At 43.4% G+C, this 22,533-nt stretch overlaps 1 protein-coding gene and 1 pseudogene across 2 annotated transcripts in view; both read left to right on the top strand.

The window, feature by feature from the left end:
- The window catches only part of Fhip1a (FHF complex subunit HOOK interacting protein 1A), a 170,263-nt gene that overhangs the window by 38,178 nt on the left and 109,552 nt on the right, over window positions 1–22,533 (top strand). Inside the window, exon 3 of one of the 2 annotated variants that reach the window (XM_039102754.2) lies at window positions 11,491–11,649. The exons of the other annotated variant lie outside the window; for it this stretch is intronic. The gene's annotated coding sequence lies outside the window, so the exon portion shown is untranslated. The remainder of the gene's footprint in view (window positions 1–11,490; window positions 11,650–22,533) is intronic. 2 annotated transcript variants of the gene reach the window in all.
- The window catches only part of Alg13l-ps1 (ALG13, UDP-N-acetylglucosaminyltransferase subunit like, pseudogene 1), a 161,585-nt pseudogene that overhangs the window by 111,989 nt on the left and 27,063 nt on the right, over window positions 1–22,533 (top strand).

Raw genomic sequence — 22,533 nt, 5'->3', positions numbered from 1 at the left:
ATACTTTTATTTTATGTGGGTATATACATAAAAATTATAGTGCTGTGTGAAGTGTTTGTAAATGTTTGCTGCTTTTAGTGATCATTTATTCCCTTAGAGGAGCAATTTGTGGTAGAAAGGCCACACTAGATCTCAGTTTAAGTAGTATTGTGCTTTTCTTGAGGAAGATGAGTTTCCAGGGAGAAACTGTTATTTTTGGTAAATATTTAATATTTTTCACATCTTTTTTTGTATGAACAATAAAATAAGTGTATATCTTGATGTTTTAATAAAAATTGCTTATGTTTAGCAAAAATTAATATCTGCAATACACTACTGGTCTGGAAACTACAGTTTTAATAAATTATTTAGTCATCCCTACAGTCTAATCAAAGTCTGATACTTCTAACTTATGCTACGCTAGGTATTGGCACACAGAGTGCAGAGGACTGCATCTTGGACAGCGTAGAGGAAGCTGTGTAAGAATTGGTTCTGTGGACTTTACCCATGGCTTTTAATTTGTCAGTGAGTTAGAGACCTCTTTTCTGGGCTCTGTCAGGTTTTTTTTTTAATTGTGTATTTTATTTATTTACATTTCAAATGTTATCCCCTTTTCCAGTTTCCCCTCTGCCAACCTCCTGTCCCATAACCCCCTTACCCTGCTTCTGTGAGGGTGCTCCTCTACCTGCCCACTCATTCCCGCCTCACCACCCTGGCGTTCCCCTACACTGGGGCAACAAGCCTTCACAGGGCCTCCCCTCCCATTGATGCCAGATAAGGCTCCTTCAGCTCCTTCAGTCCTTCCCCTAACTCCTCCTTTGGGGTCCCTGTGATCAGTCTGGGTTGTCCTTCTCCGTCTCCATTTTGATTCTCCCTCCCTACAAAAACGTTGTCCCTGCCTTATTCCCTTACTGTCCAATCATGGCCTTGATCTAACTCGTGCCAGCCCTCACCTGCATAATGACATCAACCTACATAGATGTTCAGAATTAAGAGTTCATCTTGTTAGATTTTTTTCCTTTGATGAGTATGAAGTATCTTTCCTTATCTTTTTCGATAACTTTTGGTTGAAAGTCGATTTTATTTGATATTAGAATGACAACTTTTATTGGGACAATTTGCTTGGAAAAAATTTTTTTTCTAGCCTTTTACTCCGAGGTAGTGTCTGCCTTTGTCACTGAGGTATGTTTTCTGTATGCAATAAATTGCTGGGTTCTGATTACGTATCCAGTCTGTTAGTTTATATCTTTTTATTGGGGAATTGAGTCCATTGATATTAAGAGATATTAAGGAATAGTGGTTCCTGTTATTTTTGTTGTTAAAGGCAGAGTTATTTTTTTTGTGGCTCTAAACAATTTTATCTTAAAAAAAAAGTAAAGAAATAAAAAGAACCACCCCTGGAACGGCAGAGTTATTTTATGTGGCTATCTTCTTTTGGGTTAGGTGAAAGAAGATTACTTTCTTGCTTTTTCTAGGATGTAGTTTCCCTCCTTGTGTTGGAGTTTTCCATTTATTATCCTTTGTAGGGTTGGATTTGTGGAAAGATATTGTGTAAATTTGGTTTTGTCATGGAATATCTTAATATGTTAATTGAGAGTTTTGCTGGGTATAGTAGCCTGGACTGGCATTTGTGTTCTCTTAGGGTCTGTATGACATCTGTCCAGGATCTTCTAGCTTTCATAATTTCTCTTGAGAATTCTGGTATAATTCTGATGGGTCTGCCTTTATATGTTACTTGACTTTTTTTTCCTTACTGCTTTTAATTTTCTTTGTTTTATGCATTTGGTGTTTTGACTGTTATGTGATGGGAGGAATTTCTCTTTTGGTCCAATCTATTTGGAGTTCTGTAGGCTTCTTGGATGTTTATGGGCATCTCTTTCTTTCCTTCTTTCTTTCTTTCTTTCTTTCTTTCTTTCTTTCTTTCTTTCTTTCTTTCTTCCTTCTTTCCTTCCTTCCTTCCTTCCTTCCTTCCTTTCTTCCTTTCTTTCTTTCTTCTTTTTTTTTTTCCTGGAGCTGGGGACCGAACCCAGGGCCTTGCGCTTGCTAGGCAAGCGCTCTACCATTGAGCTAAAGCCCCAACCCCAAAATGTGTAGCCCAGGCTGGCCTCGAACTCGTGATCCTCCTGCATCTGCCTCCTTCAGCAAATCCTACCGGCGTGCCCCACCACAACCGGCCATCTCTTTCTTTAGGGTAGGGAAGTTTTCTTCTATAATTTTGTTGAAGATATTTACTGGTGCTTTAAGTTGGGAATCTTGGCTCTCTTCTATATTTATTATCCTTAGGTTTGATTTTCTCATTGTGTCTTAGATTTCCTGGATGTCTTAGGTTAGGAGCTTTTTGCATTTTCTTTGATTGTTGTGTCAATGTTTTCTATGGTATCTTCTGCCCTTGAGAGACTCTCTTTTATCTCTTGTATTCTGTGGTGATGCTTGTGTCTATGTCTCCTGATCTCTTTCCTAGGTTTTATATTTCCAGGGTTGTCTCCCTTTGTGATTTCTTTATTGTTTCTCTTTCCATTTTTAGATCCTAAATGGTTTCATTTCCTTCACCGGTTTGGTTGTATTTTCCTGTAATTCTTGAAGGGATTTTTGTGTTTCCTTTTTAAGGGCTTCTACTTGTTTACCTGTGTTGTCCTGTATTTCTTTAAAGGAGTTATTTATGTCCTTCTTAAAGTCCTGTATCATCATCATAAGATGTGATTTTAAATCCAAATCTTGCTTTTCCAGTGTGTTTGGATATCCAATATTAGCTTTGGTGGGAGAACTGGGTTCTGAGGATGCCAAGTAGCCTTGGTTTCTGTTGCTTATGTCCTTGCACTTGCTTCTCACCATCTGGTTATCTCTGGTGTTAGCTGGTCTTGCTGTCTCTGACTTTGTATTGTCCCTTCTGTAAGCCAGTGTTTCAGCACTCCTGGTAGACCAGCTCTCTCAGGGCAGAATTTGGGTATGGAGAGCTGTGGCACAGGGTCAGCTCCAGGATGCAGATGGAAACAGGAAGGATCCTGTCCCCGGGTGTTCCTTGGTTCCTGTGTCCTGAGGGCTCTGGGGGAGGGGGTCCGTCTTGGGCCAGGTATTTGAGTAGGAGCGGTGATCTTACCTGTGCTCTCAGGTGTGTCAGTACTCTTGGGAGACCAGCTGTACCCTGGTGAGTTTTGGGTAAGAAGACCTAAGGCACAGGGTCAGCTCCAGGGGCAGATGGAAACTAGAAGGCCTGTCAGTTATTCTTAACCAAGTAAAAACTCTTTTTTTGGTATGAAACCTTTATTTTATTATTATCTAGTATAAATAGATTAGAATCTTTTGGAGGATTACCACCATTTATTCTTTCTCTTTTTGATGAGTTTGTGTGAAAAAAAAAAAGCAACAAACAAACACCAATAACACGAATGGAAAGACTTTCATTCTGGTCCCAATACTGACTCCACCTTTCAATGCTGGCACAGTCTCTGGATCTCTGAGGGTACAAGGAATGATGGCCGCCAACCTGTTCTGTTGTATTGGCCATTGAGGCATGTTCCACTGTGACTGGACACTCTGGAATTAACATCATGTCTTTCTGGTTTGTATGATAGAAACACTTTTCCTTTATCAAGGTAGCAGCAGGAACCTCTCTGAAGTTCTCTTTAGAAATCTAGGGGAAGTCAGTGGAGGTGTGACCAGGTTGAAAGAGGGGAGAGTCACAGCTGGCTGCTGATTACTTTACATTTCCTCAGTCACTGAGTCTCTTTTCTGAGGAGAAATAATCCACAATATAGGAACCAAAACCAAAACCAAAACCAAAACCAAAACCAAAACCAAAACCAAAACCAAAACCAAAACCAAAACCAAAACCAAAACCAAAACCAGGGTATAGGAGATTAATTTAAATAAATTTAACTTTTGGCCTTCTGTGTCATATTACCAATAATCTTTGATAAAGGGTGTATATATAGTTCATGTGATTTCCTTCCCCAAGTCCCTGGATTTCTCCCTCCCTCTCTCCCTTTATCTCTTTCCCTCCTTAAACAAGAGCTGGGAGCTCACAAGCTCATGTAATTCTAAAGCAGAAGCTTAAAGGTAAGAAAGTTCCCCTCCAGCCCTTTATACTGTGCTCCGTATGTCACCGTCCAGGAGAGTATCCTTGCTCCATGACCAGTTTGCTCTTTGGTGTGGTGAATCTAGTCTGCTCCTGCCGAACATGTTCACTTCCACCATGTCACTGTAGTATAGGCATGCTAAATAATTGATTGGCAGGTAGAGAACAGCAAACCCAGCCCCTTTGTTGCTGTGGTGATACATTTGGTTAAGGGGCCTGTCCATCACTTGGACCACATGGATCTGACATGTGATTGTAATTGCGGTTGACGTGGTTAGAGGAAAAAAATTAATTTAGGAAGCGGTGGCATTTGAAGCAAATGGATATATGTTTCAGAAGGTGTTGTTGCAAACTTGTGGGATGACTTACACAGTTCTATTATCTATTTAAAGGCTCACTCCCAGCTAATGCGTCAGCATAGAGAATGGGTGAGGTGACAGATTTGTTTGCTTGCTATCGCTGTAGCGTTTGATCATTTATTGCCTAGAACGGTTGTTCTGTGAGGTTTGCATTCCTCTCTGTCACCCTTAGGAGGGCTTCCAGGAGGTGGAATTAATGTTGTCTTCAGTAGAGAGTCTGAGGGGAAGGACATGTCTTTTATTCTTTGTTATAAGCAAAATCTCCAAGCGGTTAAAGGAAGCCATTTTATTTGTATACTGTTCCGGCTTATAGTCATTGAGCATTCATCTGGGGACCCTCAAAGGCTGGGAGACAAGGGTACAAAGCAGATATGGTCCTGCCCCCATGGTGGCTAGTCTCTAGTTGTCCCTGCCCATGTACCTTTAACTTTCCCCTTGACTTGAAGAGGACTTCCTTAGTATGTATGTGGTTTTTTTGTTTTTGTTTTTTTGGTTTTTTTTTTAGTTTTTTTGTATGCGTACTCACGCAGGTGGGTACACGTGTGGGTGGGAAGAGATGCATTCATGTGCTATTGCATGTGCAGTCCTTAATTACTCTCCATCCTCTTCATTCTCGCTCTAACCGAGAGCTCGCCCATATGGCTAGTCTACGGTCAGCTTGCTCTTGGCCTCTCCTGTGTCTGCCGTGAGCCCTGGAACCAAAGGTGGGCTGCCATGCACTTTTGGCATCTTAAACTTCGATCTACAGGCGTGTACAGCAAGGACTTTGTATCCACATCTCCACAGCCCCTAGAGTACTTATTTCTTCCATACCCTCCGTAGTTCTTCAGTTTGTATATCTTCCAGTAATTTTTTGTTTGCAGTGCTAGGAAGTGATTGCAGGGCCCACTGCGAGTATTCTCCCAGCAGGCTGCCTTCTCACCTTTCAGTGGTTTGTTTTGAGACAACAGCCCACACAGTGTAGAATGACCTCGACCTTCCTATGTTATGCAAAGCCAGCCTTGAACTCTCGTCTCAACACTGCTGGTATGCACTACTATACCTAGTTTTCTCAGTAGTTGTGTATGTGTGTGTGTGTGTGTGTGTGTGTGTGTGTGTGTGTACATATGTGCATATTATGTGCATGCTTATGTAGGTACATTTAGAGGCCAGAGGAAAACCTTGGATATTGTTTCTAAGACACTGTCTATATATCTTTGCTTTTTAAATCGAGGCACTGTCATTGGCTAGGCACTTGCCAAGTAGGCTTGGCTGGCTGGCAGTGAGCCTGAAGATGAAGATTCACCCGTTCTCCACCTCTGTAGGGCTGGGACAAGTGCATGGCACTACACTCAGCTTTTTAAATGTGGATCCTAGGGGTTGAATTCAGGTCCTTGTGCTTGTAAGGTTCAACATAGTACCAGCTGAGTGGTACCTTAGTAGTTATCCTAGTAGTTATGACAAGTAATGTGCAAGTAAGTGCAATAGCTATAATTCCAGTGCGGGCTCCCTGGCTTGTAGGCCACCTTGCTAAATGACCTTTTGTGAGCTTCTCCTAGGTTTATGATTCAGTCGCTGAAGCAGGGAGAGAAGCACGAATGGCATTTTCTGATCTGATTGAAATTTCTGGGTGAGGAGTTTGACTGGCCTAGCTTCTTTGTGGTCAGACAGCAGAGGTGAGAGGCAGGGCAGGCAGGCTCCATGGAATGCCCGGGTTAGGCTCCATTTCTGAACTGAGGCACTGATGGGCAGAGAAGATAACCTGGGGAGATGCTCCCAACAACAGAACTTCCCACTTGGAGTCGCACAGACTCCTTAAAGAGCACTGGGTGTTGTTGAGTGAGGTTTTTGAAATCTCCTTGTGACATAAGGAATTAAATGTACTCTGTCCATTTTACCAATTATGTCAGAGAAAAGCAATTCCAATACACCACTGACTGTTGAAAGCTGCTGTTTTCTCTTCACCTCTGTGCTTCCCAACTCTTGGAAAATGAGCTCTCGTTGTTGATGTTGCATTTCTTCCTGTAACACAAGTGTTGTGGAATGAAAAGATCTTCAAAAGCCCTAACACCCAGAATGTGGATTTCTATGTAAAAGAAAACTTTGTTCCTCATAAGCCGTATTTCTTTTTATTGTGTTCCTACCATTAGCCGAGGAGTTTGGAAACAACCTTGAGATGTTCAGATTCTGAAGGATTACTACTTTAAAAAAACTCGGATTCTGTCCGTTGGCTGGAGAAACAAAGACAAAAGGCTCTCCTTGAAGCTTGTGATTCACTGCTTGCCGCCTTGAGCTCCTGCCTTTCAATGCCAGGAAGGCATTGAATCTTACACAGCAAGAAAATAGAGTATGCACTGTGCAGCTGTGAACAGCAGCCCAAGCCCTCTTCCTCAGGTGTTCCTCCTAGCCAGTGGGTAGGTGTGAAGAATGCTTGCCTAGCCCAGCCCAGCCCAGCCCAGCCCAGCCCAGCCCAGCCCAGCCCAGCCCAGCCCAGCCCAGCCCAGCCCAGCCCAGGGAGAGGCAAATATCATGTTCATACAACAGCTGTGTTTGAACCTGGTCCTTTTGGATGCTGAAGGAAAAACTAATGGGGACACCTGACCTCAGAGCCCCCTAAGTAGTGGTCCTGACAAAATGTAAATGGAGATAAATTATGCTTTGACTTGCTGGAGCACCCCTGTCTCCATCTCCAGGCTTGATTTGTGCAGGAGTGCTTGCTGCTGCCTTTGAACATACAGCAAACAAACTTTCTCAGTTAACATGCAGATTTGAGGAAGGCACTGAAGCAAGTCACACATCCAGGGTGCTTGGAGAAACCCATCAGCCATTCTGCTGCGATACAGAACTCACATATTTAAACCAGATGGTATGAAATGGAACAAATTGGGCCACAAGCCAGGTGATATGATAGCTTTTAAATGGGCAGGCACCCTAAAAGTGCTGTAGGGAAATTGACGTGGTGCTAGAGAGTAGGCTAGTAGCGGTGTTGTCGCAGGGGCCAGGGCTGGGAGCTTGCCAGTCCGACTGCCATTTTCTAAATTATTTGGATGGAGGTAGAGGGAAGTGTTGCTTTTAAGTTTGGTTGTTGCCTGTGGAGTTGTTTCAAGAATGTTGGGTAGTGGGGTTGGGGATTTAGCTCAGTGGTAGAGCGCTTGCCTAGCAAGCGCAAGGCCCTGGGTTCGGTCCCCAGCTCTGAAAAAAAAAAAAAAAAAGAATGTTGGGTAGTATTTATCCCTCCTTCCTTAATCAAAATTTATCACAGAGATTAAACCAGCCAACATGGCTTTGTTTCTATCTCAGAAAATATTCCTGTTGTTGTTGTTGTTTTTCCCACTCAATAGAAGGTGGAAATCATAAAAATACTAGCAGTTCTGGACGTTGGTATTGTACCTTGTGGGACTTTTTATTACTTTTTTCTCCCTTTTTCTCACTGGACGGCAAGCTCAGTGTTGCTGAGGAAGGTCTTGAACTTGAGACCCGCCTGCTCAACTTCTAAGTGCGGGAGTTATAGGCTAAGGCTACCAGCCAGTCCGGGTGTTGCTGGGGAGGGAATTTAAGGTTGTGCTTACTAAGCCAGCACTCTATCAGCTGAGGAGCATCTTCAGCCCTTCATGGAACTTCTTAAAGATGTCATCCACTCATAACGGATGGCTTGCACCCTCCCCAACACACGCCAGGTGTTTCTTAGGGCAGACCCCTCTGGGAACTATATTTAGCCTTTTCAACTGAAGGAAAAGGCTAGTCCTCCCCGCCCATTCGGTGAGGCTTAACAAAGAATCTCAGTGAATGCTCCCCTGCTCCCTTGTGTCCTCTTTCCCAGGTGGGCAGAGGCTTCCCACCCACTTTATCTCTGGTCACAGAGAACAGAGAAAGCATTCTGTGACCCAGATAGTAGGAAGCTTATTGTAAGATCCTAGGCAAAGACAGCAGCAGGCTTCAGGTAGGGCAAAGGCTGAGGGGAACTGGACACCCAGCAGCCAGAATCAAAGGCTGTTGGATCCCGTTCTCCAGGTACAGTTGTCATTCCTCCTTGTACCCAGCTGCTCTCTGAACTGCTGTCTGCCTCACACTCACCTGCTTTATTACCTGCTATCAGGTCACTTTACCACTTACATTTGAACTAGGGATGTTGATGGTGAAGCTAATGGATCATCCTCTCTGAGATTCAAGCATATTGCAGATGGGTGGCCAACTTAGTGTTCCCACCCTGGCTTTCTCTGCGTCTGTTTCATTTGGCTAGCGGGTTGAGATCATATATGGCTTTAGTGCAGAAAATCATTGTTTAAGGCTGACCCCAAGCAGTGGCTAGAGATATTATGAGTGCCCCACAAAAGGGGTCATAGCAGGGCATTGTGTGGCCCCAGCGAAGAGTGTACTATCATGCCCACAAGGTGCCAGTAGGGTAGAGGTTGTTATTTCCATTTTGAAACAGCAGAAATTGGGGCCACAGAAGGTTAAGTACTTTGCCTAAAGCTACAGTATTAGTAGGGAGCAGAGCTGGGATTTAAAGCCAGATTTATTTGGCTTCACTAGATTATAATGTGTTTTTAAACACTGGCCAAGCAAGGCTGGGTTGAAGCATCATGATAATACTGGACTTTTCAGCTCTTGGAAAGCTGGGCCCTAAGATCTCAGAGCCCTTGTTGGTGGCTGGCTACTGGGGTTGTGTTTCATTTTCTCATCTCCAGAAAAGCACTTCCACATTTTCTGTTGTTGAGAAGAAATGGTTAAATCCCAGCACTTTTGGAGTGGGATATGCTCTTACAACATCACAACAGAATTGGGGTCAGGAGGGGCGTTCTCCAGCTTTTGCAGCAGGTGCTCTGGTGGCCTGCAGTCTGCCACAGACTTCCTGCTTAGGTTCTACTGGGCTTTCCAGCACAGCAGGCCTGGAGACCAGGACAGTACCATGGGCTTTGACTGAGAACAGGCTTGCAGCACTTGCTTGAATAACAAGAGATGAGTGCACCCTGTGGTTCCTCCAAGAGCAGCCTTGATGAGTCGTCCTATCCTCCTGTCACAGTCTCACCTGCTGTTCTTGTTGTTCAGGGGTCTCAGCCCTGTGTGAGAGAGGACTCTATCCCTGTGTGAGAGAGGACTCTATCCCTGTGTGAGAGAGGAAGACTCTATCCCTGTGTGAGAGAGGACTCTATCCCTGTGAGAGAGGAAGACTCTATCCCTGTGTGAGAGAGGACTCTATCCCTGTGAGAGAGGAAGACTCTATCCCTGTGTGAGAGAGGACTCTATCCCTGTGTGAGAGAGGACTCTAGCCCTGTGTGAGAGAGGACTCTATCCCTGTGTGAGAGAGGACTCTATCCCTGTGTGAGAGAGGACTCTATCCCTGTGTGAGAGAGGACTCTGTCCCTGTGTGAGAGAGGACTCTATCCCTGTGTGAGGGAAGACTCTATCGGATGCCTGCTTGGATCTTACTCATGGGGCAGCAGTCGTCTTGGGGTGGTTTCTGCTGTTAATTCTGCACATTACTCTCTGGGGAGGTGCCTGCAATGGACAGTCTCTCCACCTTCTTGTCCCTGCTCTTTCAACCAAAGCTCATTGGTGGCGTGGCATTGATGAGGGGTGTAAGTTTGGGAGCCTGATGGACCTGGGGTCAATCCTCCAACCTGTTGATTTTGAGCTGGGTAACCTTGTAAGTTACCATCTTAGTGTAAGAAAACTCAGATGTTGCCAATATTACTACAATACTTCAAGGTAATTACTGTGCTTCTTTCCCTGGCCTGTTGCTACTCCTTATTCCTAAAGGGGGCGCTCTTAACATTGCTCTGCAGTAGCAGAGTACTGGACTGCAGCCTTAATCCATGGACTTTTTGTTTATACTCTGTTGTCACCCTAGGATTTGAAGCATTTCAAGTGTTATAAAGCAAATTTTGTATGAAGATAATTATCATGCTTCTAATGTAGAGGGGAGCTGAGGTGCTTTAATTAATGATGTGCCAGATACCCTTTCAAATAGGGTGAAGTATAATTTTTAAGGCCTTCATCTACTTGGCCATAATTAGGGACATTTGGAGCGTTCCAGCATAATGTCTGCTGATCTGCACACTTTCATTAAGCAATCAGGACTGAATGACCCCGTGGCCAGACTTGCATGGGATCAGGTCCCAGCTCTTGAGGTGGAGGAGCCTGCTCTGCTTTCTCTTCTCCCAGGCCTGCTTTACCACGTTCCTTGTCCATCTGAAATAATGTAGTGTGCCGTTTTTCCTTTTGAGGCCCTGATTGTTTTTATAGAATCTTCTGGACTGAATGCATAGTGCATGCCTGGGTTCCCTGCCCTAGAGACTGGAATAGGAGAATTGTGGGTTTGATGCCAGCCTGGGCTATATATTGAGACCATGCCTAAAAAACGTTTTCCTTATTATAACAGACATAATATAGGGGGAGAGAGTGTGTGGGCTACAGGCTGTTGTGGTGGGTAGGACATGTGGGCAGGGGCGCAGGACAACTGTTCACACCCTGTCTACTGAGGGAAGCAGAGACAGATGAGTGCTCAGCTCACTTTCTCCTTTGTGTCTGTCTGGAAGCTCAGTCTATGGGTTGGTGCTGTTCACCTTTGGAGCGGATCTTCTCTCCTCCGTCATACCTTACACACACACACAAAGACACACACACACACACACAAACACACACCACAGACATACACACACAAACACATACAAACAACACACACAGAGACATATACACACACACAGAGACACACACACAGACACACAAACACACACACACAGCCACACACACAAGCACACACACACAGACACACACAGGCACACATGCAAACAACACACACACAGACACACACAAACAACACATACACAGATACACACAGACACATACACACACATAGACACACACATACAGACACACACACATACACACACAAACACACACACACACACACACACATACACACAGAGGTAGTGTGTCCATGGTGATAATCGTCATATGTGGCAGTGATTATTTTATAGATGTTAGAGGTAACTTAGTTACAGAAATCAAAAAGGTGAAGTTAGAGCCAAGTAAAGAAACAGTGAGTTAAAAGTGTGAGAACAGGAATCACTGTTGGTATCTACCCCTTCCCTTTAGACTGAGCCGGGTGAGAACAGGGACAATGTGTGGCTCCCGCAGCACCGGGTTCCGTGATGGGCGATCGGAGGCCCATTGACCTGTGTATAGATCTCTTTGGGAACTGCAGAGATGGAGCCTGGATTTCACAGGCTGGCTGAGAGGGGTATGAAGAAAGAGGTAAGGTAACGGAAGCATGGGTTTGGAAGAATAACAGTCAACAGAAGGATACTTAAGGAGTGCTGCAGATTAGAAAGTATGAGCTGTAATCGCTGGTAATTCATATGGAAGAAACAAACTGTGTTTACACTTGGCATCCCAGAAATCTGGCCCATGTGATTGCTTTCAGAAAGAGGCCTTCCGAGCTGAGAGGGCTCAGTAAGAGCATTGAAAAGCCGGAAGGTCCGCTTCTACCCCTGGGGGCCTCATAAAGGAGGACAGAGAGCACTGACGCCACAGAGCTGCCCGTGCTGTCACACGGCGCCATGACGTGCCAACGCTCCACCCCAATAGTAACTATATCAAAGATTGCCTCTCATGCCTGCTTCACAGGTCCCGCCTGCTGGCTCTCCCTGTCCTTTCTTGCTTTAGTCATTTGACTGCTTAACCAGGGCAGCTTTTCAAGCTCAGAATCTTCATTAACTTTTCCTTTCCTACCTTAGGTTTATAATTCCTGTCCCGAATCCCAGTCATTTCAAAGGCCCTTTTCCTTGCTGTTAGTTTAGATTATGTAAGTTTTGAGCTCCTTTCCATCATCAGGTCCTTTATATGTCATGTGAATTGAAAGACACATCTCAGATGTCTTCAGCTCTGATCTCCCTCCCTTCCCCCATCTCCTGTCTTCTTAGTGGAGGCCCCATAGGCCAGGTGAGCACGTTCTTTCTAATGAGGAAAGAGGGGTGCCCTCACCCACAGCCACTGGCCCATGACTGCCATAAAGGGTGGGGAGAAAGAACGGGAGCCGCTTGCTAAAGCCCTGGACCCTTTATATGAGAGTCAGCTTCGGGTCTGTGTAGGGATCTACAGGATAGATCTACAGGATGCATTCCCTTTAGCTCACTGGAACACATATCATAACTTCCAACTACATGGGTGTCTGGAAAAATTAGTTTTGAAAACCTTTAAAGAATTCCTGCAGACCTATTTACCAATCCACCGTAATTATTTATCGATCACATGCCATGCGACGAGGCCTGGCCAGCCCCTGCTCAGATAGAATAGTAAAATTTGGCCTAGGGTTTCCTGCCTGTCATTCTGTTTGTGATTTAGGTTATTAGAGAAAGCCCATTTATGCCGAAATCAAGACAGATCGCCTATGGGGATTCTGAGTGGAAATCCATCTGGTTTTGCTGTCACTTTAGAGACCTACCACACTTGTACCTTCAGCAGGATTATACACAATCAACAGTGATGAGCGTACGGGCGCTTTTAATTAGTCTTCATGCCCTCTGTCTAATGCAATCAGAAGCCCTGTACCAGAGTAGAGATTTCCAATCAATCGTTCATCATCTTCCGAGTTAGAGATAAACCCATTTGCTGTTAGCCTGCAACTTAAAATATCTGCTTTCCATAACCAGACAGACATCTACAAACCAAGTATATTTTGAGCATGTAGACTTAAATCTCAAATTGCAGATTGCTTTGATTAAGTATAATTGTGAGAATTAAGGTATCCCTGCCTTCCAGTCAGCATGTGGAAAGCCTCCCAACTGACAGGGTAGCATTACAGAGAGAGCTTGAGGCTGGCACAGAGGCTCTGTGGGTTCTAGGCCCAGCTCTGCAAGCCTCATTTACCTCCTTCTGAAAGTGAAAAGAACATTGGAGCAGTTGTCGTGGGAGCCACCACCATTCGCATCTCGGGTTTGATAGGTATTATAGATGGATTCTAGGTATACGAGTGGCAAACCACTCCCCAGGCCTCACAGCAGCACAAAAGTCAGTGTCTCGTTTGTGCCCATGTTCCCATGCGAGGTGGTTACTGCCGAAATATTTATATAAAATATAAATATTCCATAAATATTTATAAAATAAACATCATTGAACTGGGTTCAGAGTCCTACAGGGGTGCTGTGTAGATCTGGCAGAATTCTGCAATTTAAATAAAATTGACAGTTTTTTAAATTTAATGGGCAAACACTTGTAGTTTGATCTGCTGCTAGAAACAGTTTCCCCCTCAACAGTGAACTTCTAGAAAGTACAAGAGCACATTAATCCCCTGATAATTAGTAGCGTGGGTGGGCACTGCTAGAACGCATCATTAGCTACTGAGATACTGGTGCAGCGTTTGGGAGCCCGGAAACCTTTGTGTGTGTACCTCTTGATCCAAAATTGTACTTCAGGCAATGTCTTCTTTTAAACTGAATCATGACTATGATTAGATATTTACTTAGAAGAATACTCTTTGCATGCTGATTTTTACACTGAAAACCTGGAAGCAAACTATATATCCACTTATTATCAGATTGGTTGAATGGATATATTTAATGTAATTATAATTACGCCGTTAAGATGGAGTGTATTAATAAGGGTGGAGGGAGCACTTTCCATTGACCAGCCTTTCCCCTACTGATTAAAAATGTGCAATGCCAATGACACTTGTAGAAATGATACACAGAGGAGAAAAACTAATACAATTATGGAAAGCACATATAACCTCATTTTTTCAGAAGAAACCACTATTGACATTCTGGGTTATATCTTTCAGAATTTAGATTGTATGCACGGTACATATGTATGTTTTCTTGTGTGCATATATGTATCCGTGTGTATGCATATGATATGTGTGTTGGTAATTAGACACAAGATATATAGAGTTTGGTTTCTCATTTGTTTTATTCTTTTACCAGCTGTAGATAGTTGGCCAGACCATGCATTATCGTGAGCATAGAGACCTAGCTCTATGCTCTTTGACATGTTAAAGACCCTAGGGCCAAAACAGGCACAGTGACTCACGCCTTTATTCCCAAGGCTTGGGAGGCAAAGGCAGGCAAATTTCTGTCAATTTGAGACCAGCCTGAGTTCCAGGCCAACCTCCGCTATACAGTGAAGCCCTGTTTTTAAAAATAAATTAATGTCTTAATGGAGAACAGGGTTGACACACAGTAGGGATTGAATAAATGTTTGTGAAACAGCTGAGTGTGTCTGGGCCATCATTTCAGGCCAACTCTTTAACTTCTTGACTATTTTGATGACTGGCTAGCGCTCAGCAGTGTGAATGAGCCTTGTCTCCTTCTTTCCCCTCTGCAACTGTAACGGCTACTGCTAAAATAAGTGCTCTTGTCACAAAATACTTGTCACATGATGATAGATTATTAATTACGTTTCCTAGATACAACTAACTTTAGAATTCAAAGTAGCATCGTTGGCAAAGATTTTTGGGTTGTTGTTGCCCCCCACCCCTTTGATAGCATTGCTAAATGCTACTGTTAAGGGCGCCCTGTATTCCCGTGACAAGCATGCAGTGTCTGGCATTACCTACTACGCTTCCTTGAGGCAATCATAGGTGCACAAGTAAGGACCAGTGCAAAGATTCCTTATACACTTTATCCAATTTTCTCAATGGAAACAGTACGGGGAGATTTGAGAGTTCTTTAATGGTCTAGGTAATAATCTTGTATAGTTCAGACCTGGATGTTTCCCATCCATGGGTTGAAGGTTTGGCTCAGCCCCCACCTCTAGTGGGAGAGCCTCAGAGGCGGGGCCTAGTAGAGCAGGGATTAGGTCACTGTTGCGTGCTCTTTAGGGGATATGTGTCCCCTCTCCGGAGAGTCTCTTCTGTCTGTTTCCTGGCTGCCAAGAGGCAATTCATCTCTTCACCCCATGTTTCCAGGTGTGGTATGCTGTCTCGGTTTAGATGGAAACCTCTGAGGCCGGGCAGCGAGATAAACTTTTCCTGCTTGCTCATTGATTTAGCTCTGATGTTTTGTCACAGTGAAGGAAAGCTGACTCACAAAACAGAATCTTTTTCTCCCTCTGCCCCCTCTTTTGTCCCCCTCAGGGTCCTGCTGTAAAGTCCAGGCTGACCTTGAGTTTATTAAGTAGCCAGTGATGACCACAGATGTACTTCACTCCTGCCTTAGCGTCCCAAGTGCTGGAATTGTGCCATCACACCTGGCTGACTTTTTAATCTTCCTCCTGTATCCCGTCACAGAGCAAAAGTTTTTAACTCTGATGAGGTTCAGCCCATCACTTTCCCCTTTAGTGGGTTATGCTTTTGCTGTCTGTCGAGTCTAAGGAGCCTGCCCTGCTGCCATGGGCTTTTCCCTTCGTAAGAGAATCTCTCATTTGATCCTAATTTTGTTGCTTTAGATAACTGCATAGGAAATGGGTTGGAATATCCTTAGCTTAATCAACAATTGGTATCATTTCCATTCTCACATCTTGAGTTGATAGAAGGGAAAGGACCTTTTTATTTCACCCTGTCAGAGAGTTTATAAAATATCCACTCGTGCTTCAGAACAGGGCTGAGAGTCCAGACATCCGTCCTCCCTCTTCTTCAGTTTCTCTCCTTGTAAAGTGTACTCCTCATTCTCACGGGGAAGGTGGAAATGAATGTGAGGGTGGAAATACTTGGGTAAAGAGCTTTACCTATGCCAGGAGCAGCATACCTTGAGCTTGTGTTTAATGGCTCCATAGGCCTGTAGAGTAGTAGAGCACAGGGACATGGTTATAGAGATGTCATCTAGCTTTTCCTCCTGCTCCCTCCCCTTGCTAGCTTAATAGGCACAGCCTTCTTCCTTAGATTTCCCTTCAATTGCTTCATTCACACAGTAGGAAAAATGTTAGTTCCTACTTTGTAGGATTGCTCCAAGAGGGCCTGGATATCCTGTCACCTTGAACGCTTGTTGAACCTAGATTCCCGGGCCTTCATCCCTATACTTACAGACTCAGAACCTGGAGAGATTGGTTCCCAAGGATATGTGTCTCCTCAAGACTATGCATATTGTTCTTAGGAATGCTAATTAAAAGATTGTGAGTGTGTGTGTGTGTGTGTGTGTGTGTATGTGTGTACGTGTGCATGTGTGTGTGTGTGTGTGTGTGTGTGTGTGTGTGTGTGTGTATCTGTGTGTGTAGGCCTGAGGGCCACAGAATGCATGTGTGTACATGTGGAGATCAGAAGGCAGCTTTGTGGAGTTGGTTTGTTTTCCTCTACCTTATGTGGGTTCTGGGGCACAAACTCAGGTTGCTAGGCTTGTACAGCAAGCCCCTCTATCAGCCGAGCCACCTCCGTGGCCCTAGATACTTTTTAGTGGCATCCTTGGTCTTTCTAAGTCATACCTGTTTCTCTGTGGCAGATGGTCTTTCCATCATGATGAGGTGTTTACTCTTAAGATGAATACCTTCTCAGAAGACTACTGGTACTGGAAGACCATCTAGTTTCTATACATTAAGCTATGATGGCACTGTACATGCGGCCATTTCAGTAGGATGCCCTCTGGGGTCCTCTGAGGCCATAGGTCCAGTGGAGTCAATAACGAACAGAGACATAGTCACTGTACCTAGAGGTCTCCAAGTGCAAACGAAAATGACAAAAAGTAAATATGTAGGCTGGACTCACTATTCTGCCTGCCTGTTTGTAGCATCTTCAAGAATGTTCAGTACAGACTCAGGAGGAAGACTGTTTTCATGAATCTCTCTGTGGCAATTTTCTTGTAAGTAGGCTTTTCTAAGCTAGTAATTTTTCAACCAGCCTGTCTATTAGAAATTATCTCCCAGTGTAAATACTATGAATTAAACTCTCAGGATGATCTCAGGCTATGAGGGGAGCATACAGTTTTCTTTTCCTGAGAAGAATTTTATAACACTTCTCCCCTGAGCAATATGACAGAAAGACAGACGTTCCCTCCCTCGGAGGCTTCCTCTAGAGGAGAAACATAGCCGGTTTCTCTATAATATGATGACCATTTTCTTAGCCCACTGGGGAATCCTTTGATCACTGCTGCCTTCCACTCCCTCTGGAAACACCTCGGCTTATGAAGGCATACTCCCTGCAGAGTGATCTGTCTGGACGGCTATTTGCCGTGAACTCTCAACGCTGCAGTCTCCTCCTATTGCCGGCCAGCGTGCAGTGCGGCAGTAATTACATGATTTCATAACTCACTAAGGGAGTCCATGTGTGCGTGAAAAGGGAGTTACTTCCATGAAGCTGTGTTCTCTGGAGAGAACAGAGACGTGTGGCTGTATGACACTGCAGCTGTCACACTGGATATAGAAGAGACAACCGGGAATGATTGGGCAAGAGACCGAAGGAAAGAAAGGGAGCTCAGCGGCAGTGTGCGAGGCGTTGGCTTCAATCGCCAGCACCACAAAAACATCAAACAAGCAAAACATAGAACGGTTTTACCCTGAGAGTGATTGTCACTGAGTGTTTCCCAGTCTCAGGCAGCCCAAGTAGGGCATTATTATTTTTTTCTTTCTTTCTTTTTTTCGGAGCTGAGGACCAAACCCAGGACCTTGCGCTTTCTAGGCAAGCGCTTTACCACTGAGCTAAATCCCCAACCCCCCAAGTAGGGCATTATCGATTAGACCATTTATTTATGAGTATAACTTATGCGACAAAGACTAATCAGTTAATAGACCTGAGACTAAGTGGTATCAGTGGTACATATGGTAACATCGGGAAAATATATATAATTTTATTGTAAAACATTTAAGCTACATACATGTGTATTTTTAAATTATTTTTGTACCTTCAGTGAGATGGTTTATTAATCTACTGACCACCATCTCATTGTCGTAAGATTTCTGTAAAGGTTGTACCCCAGAGAGTCATGTGTTAAAAAAATTGAACACTTAACTAATAGTGGTGTCTATAAATATGTTAAGGAAATTTTCACTGGAATTTTGCTTGACTGTTTTAGTTTATACCACAGTTACATCTATAGTATAAGGTGAATAGATTTAACATTTTAAATACTTAAATTTGATTAATTATGCATTTAGTAAAAAAGAAACTTTATTTCATTTTATACTATATTACATCTATAGTATAAAAACAAATAGTTACTGTTTTAAATACTGAAATACAAGTAATTATACGTTTAGTAAAATTAAAAATTAAATTTTTTCTTCCCTGATGAAAAGTTTCTCATATAGATGATACCTACTGTTTGATATTGGGTGATACAGAAGGATTCATGTTTCTAGCTAAAGAGTTTTCAAAATATTCAATAGCCGTAAAACTGAGACAAAGACCTGTTATTACTTCAAACATGAGCTGGTAGTCTTATACAGTGTCTTAGCGGTGAGAATAGAGCTTTATTAAGTAACAGTAGTCCTGGTACACTTGCATGGCTGTCCCTGCCCTACACTGCTCTGGTTTTGCCTTCGCCTCGACTCTACATCAGAGACAGAGATCTGACTGATCAGGGCATTCTGCCCCCCCTCCACATGGCTCCTTGGGTCTCTCTGGCTCAGGTCCCCTCCAGGCAGTGCTGTTGCTATCAAAGCAGGCAGGACAATTTGGATAAACAACCATGTAAGATTTCCTTCATACCACATTGACTTTGGCCTGAATCCACGAAAGAGATGCACATGAATAATCTCCTACTTGAAAGAGAAGATCTGCTGTTGGATATCTACTCACCCCTACAGTATCCAGTGAATTGGCTGCCCTTTGTGCTCAGCAGGCTTTTAGATGGAGCTTAGTGTCACTCTTTCTTGTCTCTTGATTCTTTTTCCATTAAGGCTCTCCCTGATACAAACTGGTTTCAAGGCTCTCTTACACTAACAATAAAAGACCAGATAATCCTTTATTACCTGTGAATAGTAAATGCCCAGGAATATTTGTTGACTGAACGAGTACTTTGCTCGTCTCCACAGACTTGTATTTGCTAATAACGCTGACTGAAGAGACGCACTGTCAGCTCTGTTAATAAAGCATGAAGTGCAGAGTGGGGATGCTAATGCTGGCATAATGTACTGAAATTGCCAGCCCGAGCTGGTAATTGGACTTTAGCCACCACGCATACATTTTCACAGCCCTTTATGTTTCCTCTTCCTCTGCGAGAGCTCGCTCTCTTGAGACTTGTGTCTCTGTCATCACCATCCAATAATATTCATTAAGTTCCTCCATGCTGGGGACTGTCAGGTTTCATCCCTTTTAATGAGTGTGGACGTCCAAGTTGAGGGGCTGGCTTTTATGTAACATTGCTTCGTCCTGGAAGGAGTGATCTTGGAGTGCCCGTGATGTTGGCCCACTGTTTTCCTCCGTTCAGAGCGCTAATTAGATCAATCACATATTTTTGGTTGGCAAGCTAAGGCTGCCTCTTTAAGACAAGAGCTAAGTCAGCTGGTCTCGATGCTGGGAAATACTAAAGGGCAGGCTTTGTCAGAAGTGGGCATTCGTCAGTCTCTATCCTGACTTTGTGAGTAGCCTTCACACAGTGGCTGTCTATGTGCTTCTGTGTGCAGTGGTCTTGGTCATTTACTGAGTCCAGTTCAGTACACACCAGGCTTTTGAATGGACACTGGGCTGTATGGTGCTTTGTTTTGATTTACTGTTAGGCTTCAATGAAGTATTTTTAAATTAAGTAATTGCATAACACATTGGACAAAATGGGCAGAAACTTAGTCGTCAGTGGGTTGTGAGAGGAGACTGGTCCTCCCCTCTTTTTGCTCCCAGTATTAGGTGTTTGTAACTTCTTTTAGTTTTTCCTTCAAAATGGTTTTTGTCGGCTAGCTCTGTATTCTCACCTGGTCCTGTCTCTTGTCAGCACAAATGATTTTTATCGCGTGTTCTAATTTCCTTCCTCTGTCCCTCTGGTGTCAGTTAGGTTTCTGTCACTGTGATAAGCATGATGACCGAAAGCAACTTGGGAAGTAAGGGTTTATTTGACTTACAGGATAAAGTCCACCATTAGGGAAAGCCACAGTAGGAACCTGGAGGCAGGAATTGAGCCTCGATCGTGGAGGAACACTGATTTTTGGCTTGCTCCTCCTGGCTTATTCAGTTGTTTTTCTTATATAGTCCAGAACCACCCTTCCATATCAATCATCAATCAAGAAAATGTCCTACAGATTTGCCTAGAGGGCAGTCTGATGGAGGTTTTTATTAAATAGACTTCCCCTTCCCCAAATGCCCCTTGCTTTTGTCAAATTGACAAAAATTTAACCAGGATGCATCTCCTACTTTCTTTTCCAATACTTATCTGTGTTTGGCTAATTTCTTCATATTTCCTATTTGACCTGTAATTTGTTTGTTCAGAGTTCCTTATGAGGGCAGTTCTCTGGCCTGTGTTACCCTCTCTGTCCATGGTACTTCCTGTACCTTTCAAGAACAAGTCCTGTATGCAGATGAGAGTGTTTACTGCAACCTGCAGGATGGTGGAGCCTTGGCACCACAGCGAGGTTTTCTTGGGGTGCGATATCAGTTGAACCCCTTTGTTCCCCGTGGCTGTATTTGCCCCTCTGTAGTATGGGGATGAGAGTCTTTCTGCTGGAGACCTGTGAGCTCTGAATTGTGTACGTATCTGACACAAAGGAAGAATTTAGCAAAAGGATGGGACACTATGCTGGCCGAATGCTCCTCTAAAGAGTGTGTTAGTGGGGCTTAGTGTGTATGCTTACGGAGGTGCCCATCCTACAAACCTTGCAAGAGTTTATTCAAGACTTTCTATGATAACAGCTCCATTTTATATAGGAGTGTTTAAATGACTTGCATTTTCTTGACTTATTTTCCTGTTGTTTTCATAAAATACCCCCAACAAAAGCAACTTAAGGGGGAAATTATCTATTTCAGTTCACAGTCCCAGGTTATAGTTAGTCTAGCATTACAAGGGAGGGGCTTAAGAGATTACAGTAGGACTTGAGATGGCTGATCATACCGCATCCATGGTCAAGAAGTGGAAACATAGGAATGCTTCTGCTCAGTTCCCCCTGTAGCTCTTCAGTCCAGGACCCAGCCCATGAAATGGTTCTATCCACCGTTAAGATGTCCCTCCAACATCAAGTGATGTAATTAAGATAATCTCCCAAAGGCCCATGCTCAAAGCGAGTCTAGATTCTGTCAAGTAGACAGATACTCTCAACTGTCATAATACTCATAGGCAAATGAAATAGCCCAGCTAGAATTCAGACCTAGGAAATCCATTGCTAGAATCTGTGATTCTATGCAGTAGCTATATGTCCAGACTCTATTTCTCTATTTGTGTGGTAAAGTTCCTGACAAATGAACTGTGTGTGCACATGTGTGTGTGTGTGTGTGTGTGTGTGTGTGTGTGTGTGTGTGTGTATGTGTGCATGTTTGTGTGTTTTATGTTGTTCTTGGTGGTGGGATTCATATGCCATGTTCTGCATAGACCTCAGGTATGATGCCTCCCACTTCGTTTGGGACAGTTTCTCTTAATGTTCACTGTTCTGCACTCTAGCCTAGGTGGCCTGAGAGCATCCACAGATTCTCCTGTTTCTTACCTCCATGTTCTCAAAAGAGTGTTGGGATTCTACACACATATGCTACTATGTCTGACTTTTATTTAGCTTCTGGGATCTGAATTCATGCCATCAGGCTTGTGTGACAAGTACTTATCCACTGAACCATCTCTACAGCCCTAGAAAAATCTCTTCTGGGGCTCTCTTTGGTCACCTCAGCTCACAACGACACTTCTCTGTCTGAATTTCTAATGCATGGAGTAGGCAGAATAAGTCACTAGTTGCTAAAGACTAGCCTCTATTATTATTGTGTCTTATGCAGAGAATTTGGAATATGGAAACATTAGAGAAGAAAACAAATGCATTGGGAGATAACTTCCATTCACAGTTTACCTGCTCCTCAAGTCTTGTTTATAATACCTATATACATGTGCAATGCATAATTATGCTCATTTGTGTATTTTATTTTCTACTTGCTTAATAGAGTGAGGGTTTGCCTTTATCACTTAATATCATTCTAAATTATAACTGAATGTGAAAAGTTTAATTGCTTAATTTGTCTGTAAAGAACATATTGCTTACTTCCAATTTTCCCATGACTATAAATATTTTTGTAGTGAAATACTTCCAAGGTTGTAATCTTAGAGACTTCTGATATGCATGTAAAAGTACCTTTAAATAGTTTATAGTCAGTTT

Source organism: Rattus norvegicus, chromosome 2 (genome assembly GCF_036323735.1).
Source record: "Rattus norvegicus strain BN/NHsdMcwi chromosome 2, GRCr8, whole genome shotgun sequence".
Taxonomy (NCBI): domain Eukaryota; kingdom Metazoa; phylum Chordata; class Mammalia; order Rodentia; family Muridae; genus Rattus; species Rattus norvegicus.
This window is presented reverse-complemented; position numbering and strand designations above follow the sequence as displayed.